This window comes from Canis lupus, chromosome 5 (assembly GCF_048164855.1).
Source record: "Canis lupus baileyi chromosome 5, mCanLup2.hap1, whole genome shotgun sequence".
NCBI lineage: Eukaryota > Metazoa > Chordata > Mammalia > Carnivora > Canidae > Canis > Canis lupus.
In genome coordinates this window covers 42692369-42711449 of record NC_132842.1, presented here as the reverse complement: position 1 = coordinate 42711449, position 19081 = coordinate 42692369, and the positions used below count along the sequence as shown (strand labels likewise).

The 19081-nt window shown below is 37.2% G+C and overlaps 1 protein-coding gene across 19 annotated transcripts in view; it reads left to right on the top strand.

Moving 5' to 3' along the window:
• Nucleotides 1–19081, top strand: part of JAKMIP2 (janus kinase and microtubule interacting protein 2) — a 178489-nt gene that overhangs the window by 37898 nt on the left and 121510 nt on the right. For 18 of the 19 annotated variants that reach the window (XR_012031187.1, XM_072826396.1, XM_072826411.1 and 15 more), the window contains one exon: nucleotides 5389–5619. The exons of the other annotated variant lie outside the window; for it this stretch is intronic. The gene's annotated coding sequence lies outside the window, so the exon portion shown is untranslated. The remainder of the gene's footprint in view (nucleotides 1–5388; nucleotides 5620–19081) is intronic. 19 annotated transcript variants of the gene reach the window in all.

The following is a 19081-nucleotide window of genomic DNA, read 5'->3' as shown; positions in this document are numbered from 1 at the left end:
TTTGTCTGTCTGTGTTTTCCCAATGGACCTGTTGTTTAGGGAGTGGTCAGTGGGCCTCTAATAGGGGCTGAAGGCAGACCTTATTTCCAAAGAGAGTCTCCCATTTAAATTTTGATACTGTGTCCAAGTAAGGATCCATGTACAGTCAGAAAGATACCTTGACAGGATGGAAATACATCCATCATGAAATCTAAAAGTTTTGTCTCATTGCAAGATCTTAAGATCTTCAGTGAACTATGATTCATTTTATAAAATAAATACTGTAATTATTTTTGTAAGTAGTGCAGTTATTTTGCTTTGCATCTTTTACTTTTAAACTGTATTGATGAGTTTAATAGTTTTAAAATATATATAGCAAATTTTGGACAGCTGTTTTGGACTTTTATTTCTTTTTTTAAAACAACTGGTCTTTGAATGTCTTTGGCAGTTTATTTATAAATGTTACAGAATGTTTCTTCAGTAAATGTTTAAGAATCTGAGCAGATTTATAATAATGTCATACAGAGGGTCAAGTTGGAAATTGGTGATTCCTTATCATAGGCATAGTGTCCCCTGTCATCATGATATAGGACATGACAGGGCTGGGGATGACTTGGTTTACTTTGCCCAGCTGGTTAGGAATAAATTTCATTAGCTGTCCTGAGTTGTGATATCTCCAGCTACCCTTTGGAGACAGGACTACTCTCTGTGTTAGCTCTTTTGTTTGTCTGTTTCCTTTGAGAAACAAATGAGGCAACTTGCTTGGAAGGAAGGGAGGAGGGGGAGAGAGAAAGAGAAACAGCTGGGTGCTGCAGGGAAGGGCTGTTGAATTCAGGCTTTAATTAACTTTGGAAAAAGCCTTCAGAGAGGAGCATGATTTTCAGTGCTGTTTTTCAAGACTGAACCTTTTGGAGAAGAACATTACTACACGGTTAAGCACGTTAGGCACCTTCTGGTAGCTCTGGAGAGTTTACGAGGAAACCAGAGCCAACTAGAATGTAATACCAAAAACAAGAAAAGGTAGACCAATCCCCAAGACAGATTGTTTGCATCCATGAGGATATTTGGTGCTATGTAATATTCTCAAATAAAAACTGAATAGCACTAGACTGTTCAATCAGGTAGTTCATTCATGAATTATTTTCTAGGATAGTGAAGAGACAATAAGAGTAGTGTCCTAATTTGGGTTTCTGTCTTGCCCAACTTCAACTTCATTGTATTAGTGAACAGAAGAGATTTTTAAAATATCTGGGCTCTTAGTTTCCTTTGAGATCAAAGTCTAACATTTGCATTTTATTTATTTTTTTAACATTTGCATTTTATTATGAGGAATACACAGATTCCAGGTAGAAGAGAGCATTTCCCCTCCACATACATACCCACTGAAGTACTACTATTTAAGTACTATGAGCAATTTTTGTGCCTTTGAGAGGTTAAACAGCCTTCTTTCTACAAAAAAGCTATTTCAAACTGAATGGATAACATAAAGTTTAGTTAGACCATGTGTGACAGTGATGATGAACACTAGCTCAGCTCAAGTCAGATAGCTTTGGGTCCAAAACTTTCATACCTCATACAAGCTGTGTGATACACCTAACCTCTCTGAGCATGTTTTCTTATCCATAGAAAAAAATGAGTGCTTTCTTCATAGTATTAGTATGAGGATTCATAAGATGATGATCGAAAGAGTTAACATGGCAAGTCATTTATTTATCACAGTAGAAACTCAATAAGGTCAATTATGGTAACAATTATTATGTGAAAGGTTTTTCAGAGAGAGAAAGAATTGGGATTGTGTGTGGAATTCTAGAGGGAGAGTCAATATTCAGTTCCATTTCAGAATTTTCAGTGCTGTAAGTCAACCAGCCTTGTAATATATCTACTATATGCCAAGCATTGTGCTAGATATTTTTCTAAGCCATTAATATTTATATTTCAGTAATTAATTTGTCCCTAGCGTAAAAGTAGTATAGGGATGGTAACTGAAAAAGTTAAGATGGAAACACGTGGGAGAGAGGATAATAGAGTTAGTTAAGCACCAGACCTCATTTCTTGAAGGACTGATGAACTGAACAAATGTAAGACAGTGTATAGTTGCAGTCACTCTCTTATGCAGCAGGCACATATTGAGCACCAGGAACACACATTCTTCCCCGTGCTGCATAAAGTCCCATCTCTCCCTCCCTCACCCTGCTTTACTTTTTCTACTTAGCACTTATCACCACCTGCCATACTGCATACATATTTTTGTTTTGTTACTGTGTCTGCCCTTACAAGACTTAAGTTCCATGCAAGCCCTGTTTCATTTGTTTCCACCCTCACGCTCCGCTGCCTCTTCCCCCACCCTCCCATACCCAGTAAATACTTAATAGGTACTTCTTTTTTTTTTCTTGTTGGAGTACAGTTGACATATAACAGTATATTAGTTTCTGGTGTACAACATAATGATTCAATATTTGTATACATTACTAAGTGAATCCCATAATAAGTCTAGCTGCCATCTGTCTCCATACAGTTGTTAGAATATTATGGACAGCATTCCCTTTGCTGTACTTTACATTTCCATGATTTATTTATTTTGTAACTGGAAGTTTGTTCCATTTAATCCCTTTCACCTATTTCACCCATTCCCCTACCTCTCTCCCCTCTGGCAACCATCAGATTGTTCTCTGTAACTATGAGTCTGTTTCTGTTTTATTTTGTTTGTTCATTTGTTTTGTTTTTCAGATTCCACATATAAGTGAAATCATATGGTGTTTGTCTTTCTCTGACTTATTTTACTTAGCATTTTACTTAGTTTTACTTATTTTACTTCCATCCATTTGGTCGCAAATGGCAAGATCTCATTTTTTATGACTGAGTAATATTCCATTATATATATATATATATATATATATATATATATATATATATGCCATCTTCTTTATCCATTCATCTATTGATGGAACACTTAGGTTCCTTCCATATCTTGGCTATTGTAAACAATGCTGCAGTGACTATAGGGCTGTATTATAGTTTTTCAAATTAGTGTTTTTATTTTCTTTGAATAGATATCCAGAAGTATAATTAGTGGATTGTATGGTAGTTCTATTTTTAATTTTTTGAGGAAACTGCCTCTGTTTTCCATAGTGGTTGCACCAGTTTTCATTTCTACCAACAGTACACACAGGTTCCCGCTTCTCTACTTCCTTTCCAACACTTGCTATTTCTTATCTTTTTTGGTAATACCCATTCTGACACGTGTGAGGTGATATCTCATTGTAGTTTTGATTTGCATTTCCCTGGTGATTGTATTAGTGAGCCTTTTTCCATGTGTCTGTTGGGCCATCTGTATATCTTCTTTGGAGAAATGTCTATTCAGATCCTCTGCCATTTTTTAATTGAATGTGTTTTTTTTTTTAATTGAGTTATGTGTGTTCCTTATGTATTTTGGATATTAACCCCTTATCAGATATATAATTTGCAAATATATTCTCCTGTTTGGTCTCTTGCTTTTTCATTTTTTTGATGGTTTCCTTCACTATGCAAAAGCTTTTTAGTTTGATGTAGTCTCATCTTTTCTTTTTGCTTTTGTTGCCCTTGTCTGAAGAGGCAGATCCAAAAAATAATGTTGCTGAGACTGATATCAAAGATTTTACTGCCTGTGTTTTCTTCTAGGACTTTTATGGTTTCCGTTCTTGCATTTAAACCTTTAATCCATTTTGAGTTTATTTTTGTGTGTGGTATAAGATCGTGGTCTAGTTTCATTCTTTTGCTATATAGCTGGCCAGTTTTCCCAAAACCATTTATTGTGGAGACTGTCTTTTTCCCTTTGTATATTCTATATTTTTGCCTCCTTTGCTATAGATCAATTGGCCATAGATGTGTGGTTTTATTTCTGTGCTCTCTATTCTGTCTCATTGATCTATGCTGTTTTTATGCCAGTACCATACTGTTTTGATTACTACAGTTTTATAGTGTATTTGAAATCAGACAGTATGGTACCTCCAGCTTTGTTCCTTTTTTCTCCAGATTGCTTTGGCCATTTGGGGTCTTTTGTGATTCCATATGGATTTTGGGATTTCAATAAATATTCCTTGAATAATAAATGAAGGAATGAATGAATGAAAATAAACTTGCTTCTTGCCTCAGAAGAGCTCAAGAATGAGTTGACTTAAGAAGAGGGCAGGATCTCAGAGGGCATGATCCTGAGGCCAGGGTTGAGAAGGAGCTGCTCTGCATCTTGATTGCATTACATAAACAAGCATCATGTATAATATGCACATTGAGCTGCAGCTGCTTTTGTGACAGATCAGAGTGTCTTTATTTATCTTAATAAACCTGCTATAATCCCACTAAAGTTCCACAAAATATTACCAAAAAATACAATACAGTAAAATATATATGATCCACGTGGCTTGGGGTAGAGACAAGGTTACAGATAATGCAATATCAAAGTAACAATATGCTGTTTGGCAGTATGGTTTGATAATGATAATTAACTGTTTTTTAATATTATGTGTGTGTACGTGTGCATGCACATATGTGTTCAAATGAAATCTTGAGCTGAATCTTTTTAAATTGGCCAACATTAATACTGTCATCACCTCGATTGCTAAGGTTAGGTAACCTGGAACAGCAAATGAAAGTTATCTTGAGTGCTATTTCTTTTCAGTAGTTTTGCTGCTGCCCATACTCACATTTCATTCAGGCTCAGGTACTGATTGTACTATTAATTCTAAACTAATAGTGTTAATTCAGTACTTAATTATAGCTCACAAGCTTTCCCTGAAGAAAGCTAAAAAGCTAAAAAGAAAATACTTTCTTGTGTATTGTGGAAGATTATTTTCCTTTAAGTTAAAATCTAAAATGGATATTGCCCATTTCTATCAGTTTTCTTTATAAGTATTTTCTTTCGCCAAATGACAAATATATTATGAATAGTTACAAAATAAAACAGATTTCTTAATTTTCTGGTGAATAAATTAAGAAAGTGAGCAAAATTCTTTGCTTCTAGGAAAAAGTATATTCTTATAACTCTGACCTTTTTATATATTAAACAAGTTATATGGGTTCATTTTAGAAACCAAAGTAAAGTAATAAAATTTAAAGAAGAGATACATAATAAATGCTAGCAATAATTCTATTCTCTAAGAGATAGCATTTTGACATTTGCATCCAAAAGCTTGAAAAGGTATATATTTCTGGGAAATTATATATCGAAGCTTTTTGCAATGTAGTTATCAGAAGTACTTAAAATATAGTTTGTTTTTAATTTAATTTTAAATGTTTTTAATTTACATTTAGAGAAGAACTATGATTTTAGTATTTAGGTATAGTAAAAAAAAATCATGTAGTCATATCCCTACACCTAATTTAGTTTAACATGTTTGTATTTTAGTTAATTGGGTTTTCTTTTTTTTGCAACAGGATGTATCTGTAATGTACTTCCAGGCCTGAATGGACAAAGCACTGTGTACTGATCAACACCATCCTAAGAAGTGCGGCCCATAGTTGTGTAGGATACCATGAGGTGCTGCAGCAGAACACCTCATTAGGCCTTCCAGCTCTAGAGATTTATGATTGTATTACAATAAAAGGAACCCACATAAAAGGAACCCAAGCTCATTTTGGATACAGTGTTCTTCACCAACCCTGTAGGTGAGGCTTACTCTTTGAGATGGGTTGCAGTAATGATAATGACACACTTTTTTCCCCCAACTGTCATTTATCAAGCATGCACCATGCTAATCCCTGTGCTGAGTTCTGGTAGTAGAGGTGATACCTGATATTGGAGCTTTACTTTAGCCTGTTTATTATGCCAGGGGTTCCTGAAAGAGGAGAGAAGAACCTGCAAAACAATGATTTCAGAATTATTGTGACCATCCCATACTACTTCTAAGGTGTCCAGATGTTTTTGCAAACGCAGGCATGCTGAGCATCAGTGGAGAAAGACTTGGCATTGCAGAGAAGGTTTACTGAGACAACTACCAGGTTCCAGCATGGGAAAAGCTCAAAGTCAACGGCAGAAAAAAAAGGAATTTCATGGAAGTGACTTATTGCTTAGAAACAAGTGTGTGATGAAACCTGTTCGAGCTGCCATGGTTCTCAGCTCCTTAACCTTTCCCCTCCTCCAGCAATGTTCAGTCAGGCTTCAGGATACACTGACAATAAATGGGTATTTTTTATGTGTGTAATGCCAATCAGTCCCTAATTTTTTCTTTATATCTAAGAGATTCATGTATTTCTTGCATTCTGAATCTATAATTAGGCATTGGATCTTCGTGCTACCTACATTCCCACTTTACCGTTACACATAAATTTGTGCTTCACTGTGTATATAAGCACACCTTCTCCATAGTGGCATCTAGAGTGCGACTTATGAAAAACAACCATATAACTGTAGGATAAGAGTCTAGTGTGCAATAAATAAGGTTTTTCAGTGGATTAAAAGAAGAGCACTATTTATACCTATAATCAATTGTACTTCGAATAAATATAATTCATAGAACAATAATCAAAATGCTTTTTTTTTTATTCCTTTGAAATTTACCTACTAAACATAGTTTTTCTATGAATCCATCAGAAAATGGACAGAGGTGTTACCTTTCTGGTCAGTTTCAGTTTATAGAAAGTCCTGCAGTCTTTTGAAATCACAGATCATCTCATTTTAGGAATTAGGCCATCAAGTCCAGGAGGATGATCACGACTCTGAAGTTGATTTAATGTTTGGCTTTTCTCCCACCAATAGTGAATGCTAGCCTCGTGTGTGTGTGTGTGTGTGTGTGTGTGTGTGTGTGTGTGTGTTAGGGGTATTCTTGTCTTCTGCTCACCCACCACCTCTTCTGTGGTTGGAGCTTTGGAAAAGGGAAGGGCAAAGGAGGATATGGAAATTGATTTCACTTAAACTGATACTGTTTCAAAATGGTCTCATGCTCTCTTTTCTTGACCTCTTCCCTTTTTTCCACAAAAGAGTTCAAAGCTGACTCTTTTGCCTTGTGGACATTTTTAAGTCTTCTTCAGAGGCTCTTATTTGGGCCCCTAGAGCTGTTACTTTATGAACCAAGCAATTTCACTCCTTTGGCTGGCCACTCCATCAGCTCCACTACTGGTTATCTGGGAGGACTCTCCATGGGGACTCTCACAGTTGGAGTTCCATTGCTCCTTGCAGATGGTCCTTCTGGGTATAAGTAAAAACAACCCTTGGCCAACTTTTCCTCTTATGTGACTTAAACTTGGGTATAAACTCACATCTTCTTTGATCTGCTATTAGAGGGGTAGTCTAGTATAGTAGGAACTCTTTCCCTTGTTCTAGAAAAGCAACTCACCAGCCTTTGCTTCCCTCCAGATTTCTTTGGTGGGAGTTAGACTCAAGTCCATTGCCTCTAAAGTTCTGGGAGACCCATATCAAGCTCTCTCAGTGGTTATGTAAAGGCCCCAATGGGCTTCAGTGGAGAGGAAAGACACTCCCGAACCCCTTCTCCTTGGGGAGGGTTAAGAAGCAGGTGTGACGTACCATCCTCCAAAGCCTGTTTTCCAAAATCAACTAAACAAAACCCTCCTTTTCTCTACCTTCAGACATTTTCTATCCTACCTCTTGTTTTTTTTTTTTTTCCTACCTCTTGTTTTAACATCCTTGATGAAGACCCAAGGGTCATAAAACTGGTTCTTAGGACATGCTGAACACTTATGTTTTGATTTGGAATCTCTTTTTGGTTTGTAGCATCTATTCTATCTTTGAAATTAGGTAAAAGATTAACATTAACATTCTTCTACTTACAATCACCTCATGGTCTTATTCACTCCTAATAACAGTTATGGAAGGTAGCTGGCACTCTTTTTCTGATGTGAAGAATTAAAATTTAAAAAAGTAACTGGCTCAAGTTCACACATCTGATAAGTGGCAGAGCCAGTGTTTGATCCTAAGTCTTTCTTACTCCAGTACCCAAGTTCTTAGTCATCAACTTCACATTTACTAACACACTTATCATTATTAGCCTAACAGTTCTAACACTTCTAGAAAGGAAATTCAACACTAGCATTCAGTACTAAGGAATTGCCTGACCTATCCATTGAATTTCCATACCTTAAATTTTCTTACAAACTGCACAGCTTAAATTTCTCTTGTCTTTAAGGCATTGCTTCTTAAACCCATTATATTAATGTTTTGGGAGGGAAAAATATATGCATGTGCTCAGTAAGACACTTGTATTAACTGAGACATGTAAGTCACTCACAATTAATCCAGATTCTGGCTCCTTTTAATGTGAATGTTATTTTCCAAAAGAAGAATGAACATGTTTTATGAGCAAAATCTTAAAATCAGTCAGTTGCTGTTGGAACCAATCCCTGAATAATACTTTAGATAGAAAAATCTAAAAGTCCATCACAGTTTAAATGTATTCTTGGTCACAATGCACCTTAAAGATTACAAAAGTAAGAGAATTGTGGGAATATTCTGCTCTGTGTAACATTTCCCACCTTTGAGGACTTCAATTCTAAATTTATATCATTACCATCTCAGTTAAGGGAAATTAACTCTCAGTGCTATTTGTTAGTGAGCTCTTTCTTCTTAATCTCTCCCTGTCTCTAGAAAAAGTACTTGGATATCTTGGTCTAAAAATGACAAAATAAAAAGTTGCATCCTTCTTTATTTATAGTTCTGATTTATAACCCTGCAAGAGCAGAGTTACAGCAAGGCTAGAATAGGGCACAAAGAAAAAACTTAGTGATAATCATATGCTTCAGCTCCATACTTAATTTCATTAGGAGATGTTTTGACAGTAAAGTGGGAAGTATTTTCACTCAGAAAGATCAGGCAATACTTAAACATAAGAAATTAAAATTAGGGATCCCTGGGTGGCGCAGCGGTTTGGCGCCTGCCTTTGACCCAGGGCACGATCCTGGAGACCCGGGATCGAATCCCACGTCGGGCTCCTGGTGCATGGAGCCTGCTTCTCCCTCTGCCTATGTCTCTGCCTCTCTCTCTCTCTGTGTGTGTGTGACTATCATAAATAAATAAAAATTAAAAAAAAAATAAGAAATTAAAATTAAATACAGCATCCAAAATTTCTATTACAATAAATATTTCCAGAAATATTCTGGCTTTTTTTTCTCTAAATTTATGTTCTTTAGTGCAGATTACTGAGCTTAACATCAGGTAGATAGTCAGCAAATACCCTACCTAAAAAGACGATGCTTATCCCTGTAGTAAGAGAGGTAAGTGAACCCTTAGCCAGTCTTACAAATCACTTATCTCATGCAATAATAGTGACTAGGGACACCACAAATCTCCTATCAGGTGCAGTGTCTCTTCTAGTAAACTTTTCTCTTCCTTTGGGAACTCAGCTGGGCACCAGTAATACTCAGTATCGAGTACATGTGAAGTATTGACCTTAAGTTTCCTAAATTAATAGTAGTAACCTGAGTATTTCCAGTATTTTAACATTGAAACAATATAAGAATCACATAAAATATATGTAGAAGATACCTATAAATATTCAACATCAGAAGTGTTCAAAATCCAGAGTTTTGATAAATGAACTCTAAGATACCCTTTCATAGCTAATGCTTTATAAAACAAGTGGGTTAATCTTCCTAGAGTGTTCTTGGCAATGATTGAAACAAAATTTACTTTTAATTAATCAGGAAATTTTTTTTTAAGATTTTATTTCTTTATTCATGAGAGACACACAGAGAGAGGCAGAGACATAGGCAGAGGGAGACGCAGGCTCCCTGCAGGGAGCCCGACATGGGACTCAATCCCAGGCCCCTGGGATCATGCCCTGAGTCAAAGGCACACTCAACTACTGAACCACCCAGGCGTCCATAATCAGGAAATTAAATGAACTAGAAAACCCAATTCTTTTTTCCCCTCAGATTATTTTATTATTTAATTTTTTATTTCTAATTTGAGTATAGTTGACACACAATGTTACATTAGTTTCAGGTGTACAATTTAGAGATTTGACAAGTTTGTACATTATACTGAGTTCACCAGAAGCATAGCTACTATCTGTCCCATGACATGTATATTATAACATCATTGACTGTATTCCTTATGCTCTGCTTTTTATTCCCATAAATTACTCATTCTGTAACTGGAGGCCTGTATTTCTCTTTCCCTTTCTGCCATTTTGCCCAAACCCCATGGCCTACCCTCTGGCAACCATCAGTGTGCTCTCTATATTTACAGTTCCAATTCTGCTTTTTGCTTGTTTATTTATTTTTTTAGATCTGTGAGTGGGATTTATGAGTGGGATTCTGTGTTTGTCTCTCTCCATCTGACTTATTTCCCTTAGCAAAATACCCTCTTGATCCACCTGTGTTGTCCCACATAGCACAATCTCATGCTTTTTTATGGGTATGTAATATTTCATTATCTCTTCCTCTCTGTCTCTGTCTCTGTCTCTCTCTCTCTCTCTCTCTCTCTCTCTATATATATATATATATATATATATATATATATATATGCCTACATCTTTGTTATTCATCTATCTGTTGATGGACAATTAAATCATTCACATATCTTGGCTATTGTAAATAATGCTACAGTAAACATGGGGGCACATATATCTTTTTGAGTTAGTGTTTTCATTTTTCCTGGGTATATATCCAATAGTGGAATTATTAGGTCTTATGGTATTTCTATTTTTTTAATTTTTGAGGAACTGCCATACTATTTTCCACAATGGAGGTGTTTTCCACAATGTTTTCTACCTTCTCATTAACAGTGCACTAGGGTTCCTTTTTCTCCACATCCTCACCAACATTTATTGTTTCTTGTCTTCTTGATTTTAGCCAATCGGACAGCTGTGAGATGATATCTCATTGTGGTTTTGGTTTGCATTTTTCTGATGATTAGTGATGCTAAGCATCTTCATGTGTCCATTGGCCATCTGTATGACTTCTTTGGGAAAATATCTGTTTAGGTCCTCTGCTCATTTTTTAATTGGGTTGTTTGGGTTTTTTGGTGTTGAGTTGTATAAGTTCTTTATATGTTTTGAATATTAACCCCTTATCAGATATATCATTTGCAGATTTCTTCTCCCATTAAGCAGGTTATCTGTTTTTTTTTTGTGATGGTTTCCTTCACTGTGCAAAAGCTATTTATTTTGATGTTGTAGTTTATTTTTGTTTTTGTTTCCCTTGCCTTAGAAGATGTATCTAGAAAAACGTTACTATGACTGATGTTAGAGAAATTACTGCATGTGTTCTTTTCTGGGATTTTTATGGTTTCAGGTCTCACGTTTAAGATCTTTTATCCACTTGGAGTTTATTTTTGCATATGGGTTAAAAAGCAATCAAGTTTCATTCTTTGACATGTAGCTGTCCAATTTTCCCAACACCATTTATTGTAAAGACTGTCTTTACCCTATTGTAAAGGTAATCTCCTTTTCACAGATTAATTGACCATATACATGTGGGTTTATATCTGGGGTCTCTGTTCTTTCCATTGATCTATGTGTCTTGAGAATTGTATGTGAAAAACAGTTATTATATTCCTTTCTTAACCTCAGTTACAGAATGAGGGATGGGAAAGGACCTTTGTTTATAGGCATTGCCTCATTTAATCTGCCCACAGGTTTAGAAAGGAAAATAACTTGCCTAGAGCATAGTAAGTTGGACTCCAAACTGAGACCAGAACTATCAACTCCCAGCTTCTAAACCAGTGCTCATTCTAGTCCACTGTGCTGACTTTATCATTTCATGGAAGTGATACTTAACTGAATTACCAATAGCAATGTTTGCTAGAAAGTACAACTAAAAACATTTAGTCCATAACAAACAGTTTCGAGCTGGCCACTTATTAACTAAGGCTAATCATTAGCAAATACAAGAATTAAGTTGGTGGAAACATTTAGAAGATGATGCCTGTAGTAACAAGCAACATTTGAAGTGGGCTTTATCATTTTAAAGATAAATTCATATTCTGAAAGTTGTTGATTTGAGTTTTGCACCATGCACTTTTTTTTGGACAAGGGAACTAAGGCAGTTACAGTAATTTGGCTGAGAGAACATTGTTGACAGAAGCTTAAACAAGTCTGGCCGGAGAGAGACACAATGAAATAGGGACACCTGAATACCAAGGATCTTCTGGGTGATGACCCTAGCATATGCAGACTCACAAGAGTCTATTTTCAGGGGGCTCCCACTCTTACCCTCTGCATGGAACCTTGCAAAACTAGTAGAAAATCTGCCTGGGGGCAGCCCCGGTGGCTCAGTGGTTTAGTGCCGCTTTCGGCCCAGGGAGTGATTCTGGAGACCCTGGATCGAGTCCCATGTCAGGCTCCCTGCATGGAGCCTGCTTCTCCCTCTGCCTGTGTCTCTGTCTCTCTCTTTGTCTCTGTCTCTCATGAATAAATAAATAAAGTCTTAAAAAAAAAAAAAGAAAAAGAAAAAGAAAATCTGCCTGGAAGGAGGCAGTTAGCTCTTTCTTGTAGTAGAGCATTTCCTTTTCCTATAAGATGTCTGCAAGGCCTCGGGGGGCCTCCCTACACCTCCTCCCTTTATACAGTGGATAAATCATGCTCTGTGTTTGCACTCATTATATAGAGAAAGCAGTTTATTAGCAGTTTGTTATGATCTGCATGTAGTTTGTAAATCTTGCCTCCAAATCAATTTCTGTTGTTCTTCTTGGAAAGCAATCTGTTTTGTCAATAACCTTACCTACAAAGATGCTGAAACAGCAGCGGCAAATGCAAGGATGGAAAGTTCTATCAAGAACAAGCAGGAAAACAAAGGGCATGGGGAGCAACATGGAAAATAACAGCACAAACAGATAATAATTTAAAAAGGCAAAAATGAGTTAGTGCAGTAACAGCACAAGTGTAAAAACACACATTCTCCTCTGTTCCTTCCTCCCCAAACACAGAGCCCGGTTTGGGCTGACAGTGCCCATTTCAGATTTTCTGTGTCTGTCTGAACTGCTCTCACAACTAAAGTGAATGATGTTATCATAAATAAAGTTTTTTTTTTCTTTTTATACGCATGTATTCAATAAACATTTCTTAGTGACAACTCCCTGTTGACTGTTGTGCTCATCAAGGGGAATAAAATGATTGATACTATCTCTCCCCTTAAGAGCCTCAGAGTTTAACAGATTAAAAATATCCTCACCTAGACCATGATTTAATTATGAGTAACAGTTTTGTACAGGTATTCTCTGTCAATTTTAAATTCTTAAGCATCAAGATTTTAATTTTAGATATTTCCTTGAGGGTGCAGGGGAAATAGAAGATTTCTAATGGAGCACTGTAAGATCATATGGCAGGATGGTGTTAGGTAGTTAGAACTTTATGCTGAGAAAAAGAAGTATCATAGCATGAGATTAAGAGCAAATTCGAAGGTCAGACAGATCTGAGCTAAAATCCCGATCTCATGAAAAAGTACTAGTTATGTGACACTGGGCAAGCTGTTAAACCTCTGTAAGCCTATTTCCTGACTCAAACAATAGAAATGACAGTACTTACTGCATCAGGTTTATAAGAATTAGTGACATGATGCAGGTAAGGACTTTAGCACCTAAAAAAGTGCTCCATATAAACTTGTTATTATTATTGTAGTAGTATCCCTTATTATTATCATCTGAAGGACCACAATAAGCCCTCTTTTTTTCTAATATCCACTATCAAGGCAGATGGGGAGAAATTGCCATGTTTAAATTCTAGCACACTCTACTTCTTCCAAGAGATGGAGCCTTCTCTTTTTTTCTGTTTTGATAATAGCAGCTGTGAATAGAACACTGGAGACCCCCCAAACACAGGCAAAAGAGAACATTGAGAAATATTCCAACAGGGTGGGGGAAGGGCCCCCTGTTAGCAGCAATTCCAAATGAATCTACTAATCTTTTTTATAGTTATGTTGAGTGTTATGGGAGATACATAGAGTCACATGACCTGCTTTCTTAGATGCCGTTTAATCAAAGCTTTATATAGAGTCAATTATGGGCTGAGAATAATTCACTAAACATGGACTAGAAATCTAAGGTGGTAGGAATTTGGAGATGGAAATCAGGAGTTTATATTAACCATCTTTCTCAGAATGACTACTCAGGGACAGAGGAAGAGATCACCCCTGCGGAATATAATTTCACTTACAAAGCTCAGCAATATTTAGTTTTAAGAACCCATGTATTACATGTTCTGAGATTTTTCTATGGCGATGCTTTGTATGCACAACACACTGATCCTAATTGAAATGCTGAGTAGTTTGTTTCTCCAAGGTTCAAATTCTTGATACATCTTCTGAATATCAAACACCCGGAACAATGCTGCAGCACTGGCAGATGTGCAAATAAATGTGTTATGTCGGATTTCTGCCCTGCTACCAGGAACAGTTCATCCTCAGTCCCAGATGGCTTGAAACAAAATAGTTTTCAAATCTAGGTGACCTATTTTCCTGAACTATTGTTGCGATTATCTTGAAGGAAAATAATCTAGATGAAAGGAAGAGGTGAGCACTGCTGTGTTCTGTGGGACTCTAAATCTGAGGCTTTTTCCTGGTAAACATAGCCATGAATTTAAGAGACCGTGCGGAACCTCTGAGGCATTCAGCACATGATTTGAGGATCTGCTGCTTCCGCTCCTGTGAAAACCTCACCCAGAATCCCTCCAAGGAGTCCCTCTTTGTTGTCAGGCCTCATAAGTAGTGGACTATGTATAATTGTCTGGTCCTGACACTTTAAGAGCACTGTTAATAGTCACACTAGGAGAGCAGGTTTAAAGAAATCTGTCCTGAGCAAAATGGAATATTACCATTGCTTGACTCAGAAACTTAAGTTGTCTTACATCCCCAAAAGGATCTCCTTCATCTTAATGATTTCTTTTTCCTAAAAATTGCAAGCAGTGTGTTTTATTGTCAAACTAGATCCTCATTGTCCTCTTTGACCTCTCTCCCCTAGTCCATTCAAAATGGAATAAATGATTTGTGTTTCTACATCACATGGCCTCTGTGCTTCTGGCCTGGGACACTCACCCTCATTCCCTGCTCATTCACTCTGTTCCAGTCTAACAAACTTGCCATGGTTCCTCTAGCCTCTCTGTCTGCTTGCCTTCTTGATTAAGGTAAAACAGCCTGAAGTCACTCAGTTAAAAAAAAAACTAACCAAACAAAAAACAGTATGAATGTATTGGTAAGAAATCATCCAATGTATCACTCTGCCAAGACCCATTTATTGAGCATTTTCTTTTTGTTCATTCATTCATTCATTCATTCATTCATGAGAGACACAGAGAGAGAGAGGCAGAGACACAGGCAGAGGGAGAAGCAGGCTCCATGCAGGGAGCCTGACATGGGGCTTGATTCCGGATCCCAGGATCAGGCCCTGAGCCGAAGGCAGACGCTCAACCGCTGAGCCACCCGGGCGTCCCATATTGAGCATTTTCTGTGTGCCAGACCTAGTGCCCAACACAGTACCAAGCCCTTGCATACATTACTTTTATTTAGTTTTTGCAACCCTATTTTCAGGTACTTACAGTTCCTGTTTTATAGATATGATAGAAAGGCTTAAAGAACTTTTACAACTTCTGCAGTCTTGCAGATAATGAAACGGCCAAACCCATTTCAAGCCAGACACAGCTGACCTAACCACCACACTGCATTGCTTCCTCTTTAGAGACAAAATCTTGCATTTACTCTGCTGGGAAAAGTTTTCAGGGAATAAATATTTCACAGAACAAAGCTTTTTATTTGACAGCATCTAACCTTGCCTTAGCCTTTTGAAATTATAACACTTCGGAGATATCAGGCATGACAATTTTTCTGTCCTTCATTTTCCTCACTCTACCCAGATATTATTGACGATACTTGAGCATCTTCTTCCAGTCTCCAGAGTGCTGGCTCAAGCAGCTTCATTTAATTCTCTTGAAAGTGAGTGGGTAAACTAGGCAAGGATGGAATTAAGACTTTATAGATGGGAAAACTAACATGGAGGGGTCAAATGTGTTGGACAAAGTCCTGCATCTGTGACTAAAATTGACATTGGCCAATTCTTAATTCAGGGACATCCTGACTTAGTGTGTGGGAGTGCAGCATATATCTATCTGTCTGTCATCTATCGGTCATCTATCTAATCTATCTCTACTTTATCTATTATCTATCCATCAATCCATCTGGATAGTGATTAAAAAGGAAAAGAGAACTACTGATCCAACTCTTTAAAAAATCAATTCAAAGTCCCCTGACTTGGGAAGACTTCATATAGAAAATGTGGGTATGGAAAGATCTTCCCGTTGTATCGCTATCCCATGTAACAGATCTGAGTTTGAGTTTGGGTTGAACCCCTTATTAGCCTGGTTAACTCAAGGGATTTAATAAATTGCTCCGAACCTCAATTTCTTCTCATTACATTAAAATGATAATAGTTCTTACCTGATAGAGTTTTTAGATGAAAATCAAGATGCAAAGCCTATAAAGCACTTAGCCCAATGCATGGCACACAATAAGCACACAGGGCATTAGATGTTTCTCTTTTCCTTTTTTTTTTTTTATTATTATTGAAGAGCAAGGAAGATATAAAAACATACTGCCGTAGAACACCTTGTCTCATTATATGAACCTGCAGGTGTGATAACAAGTAAAAGAAAGGTAACAAAAAATGTTGTCAGAAAATGTATGTTTGGCATATTTACCTGGGCCTTCACTTATAAGCATGTGCTACATCAGCTGGTAAAAGAAAACTGCTATGTGTTTTGTTGTGTTTTTTTTTTTAAAGATTTTTATTTATTTATTCGTGAGAGACACAGAGAAAGAGAGAGGCAGAGACACAGGCAGAGGGAGAAGGAGGCTCCATGCAGGTAGCCTGATGTGGGACCATACCCTGGGTCCCAGACAGGGATGTGGGACCAGGACTCCAGGACCATACCCTGGGCCAAAGGCAGACGCTAAACTGCTGAGCCGCCCAGGGATCCCCTGCTCTGTGCTTTAAGTACTCTAGAATAAAATACTGAGTTGAGGTCAGGTGTCATGGATTGGGCTATTGACATAGCTCAATGTGTGGTAATAGTAAGGGTTAAAAAAAAAGTTTAAAATTTGCATAATGGAATAGTTTATTTAATTAACTTTTTATTTGTTTTTGTAACCCTGTTACCTTGCAGTATGCCTGCCACAAAATAAGTCCTCAATTAGGTATCTGGTGATGTGAATTGTTCTTCTTTATAACAAATAGCATTTTCTAGACATTGAATTACATTTGATTAAAACTGCTTTGGAGGCATGAAAAGGCCTTCCCACAGGTAGTGGGAAATTATAAGATCATTTTACCACAGTATCTCCCAGATATGTTTCTCTTTTCTTGGGCTTTGGTCCATTTGTTGTATTTTTTTCAAAGAGTTACTGTGTTTGGGATTATTATCCCCAGGCTACTATCAAGAGACAACTAAGTAGTGATAACTAATAGATAAAATAGAATGAGTACTTTTTAAGCCGCCTACTGTTCTTTCCTGTAATGTGTAATGATGCCTTATACAGACTGCATGATGAATGAGACACAGGCAGAGCTATAATTACTAAAAATAACTGTCAAAGGCACAGAAGAGTAGAGAGAATCATCTTGTGAATATTAAGGAGAGATATTAGTTTTTTACTATATTTGGATCAGTGATTACTTGTTTTTAAAAATTGTCTGTGACAGAACAGCCAGCAGTGAGAGAAGAGTTCTTTTTTTGAAAGAAAGTGGCCAAACCTCATCTCATGACATTGCCCACAATTAATGCTAATAACCCAAGTGGGGAACTGTAATAGAATGTACCACATAGAATGTACTGTGTCATTGTATTAAACTTTTTTCCTACCCTGTTTGAATAATAATTTTTAATCACACAAACGTTTCTTATTTTTTTATTCTACATGGTCTCCATATTTTATTTTATTTTAAGATTTTATTTATTTATTCATTAGAGACACACAGAGGGAGAGAGAGAGAGAGAGAGGCAGAGACACAGGCAGAGGGAGAAGCAGGCTCCATGCAGGGAGCCTGACGTGGGACTGGATCCCGGGTCTCCAGGATCAAGGCCCTGGGCTGAAGGCAGCGCTAAACCACTAAGCCACCCGGGCTGCCCTGGTCCCCATATTTTAGTTAACATATGTGGGAGGCTGTGAATTTGTTGACTTCAATTCATTTCATTCTCTAAACATGAAATCTTCTCTCATAGTGCCAAAATGGAACCTCTTTGTTTTCTAAAGATTTATGTGAGCCAAAGAATGTGTATTAAAATCACAGTATTTGGGGATCCCTGGGTGGCTCAGTGGTTTAGCGCCTGCCTTTGGCCCAAGGCGTGATCCTGGAGTCCCGGGATCAAGTCCTGCGTCCGGCTCTCGGCATGGAGCCTGCTTTTCCCTCCTCCTGTGTCTCTGCCTCTCTCTGTCTCTCTCTCTCTCTATATATATATATATCTATCATAAATAAATAAATCTCAAAAAAAATAAAGTAAAATCACAGTATTTTATGCTGGTTTTTAAAATGTTTAGCTAGGATACTAAATACCATGTAAATCAGCATGTTTACAAAAGACACATGTATCTGCTTTTTGTGTGTCTGATTACATGGGATGTATGATACTGCTTTTTCTGGGTCTGATATTAAAATGAGAATAACAGTGCTCGCTTCGGCAGCACATATACTAAAATGAGAATAACAAGGCCTAAAAGGCCAACTAGCTTAAAAAGACCAACCCTACTGAAATGCAGAAGATAGGGTGGCTCAGCGGTTTAGCGCCGCCTTCAGTCCAGGGTGTGATCCTGGAGACCTGGGATCAAGTCCCATTTCAGGCTCCCTGCATGGAGCCTGCTTCTCCCTCTGCCTCTGTCTCTGACTCTCTCTCTGTGTCTCTCATGAAAAAATAAATAAAATCTTAAAAAAAAAAATATATGAATTACCTTGTGGAATTTTCACTGCTAAATAAAATGGAATTCCCACTATTTCCTTTATATTCAATACCGTGCTGATAATTTGTGTGTAAAATTCTCAAAATTCAAAATGTGATTAATCACATACTGTTTTTCCTGTCCTAGAAGTGCTTTGCTCATGCTGTGTAACTGTAAGCACTGTAAAAGTCATGCAGTCTCTCCTGCAGTAAACATGAGAGGGGCTGCAAGGGGAAAGAGAATGGATGGGTGGGAATGA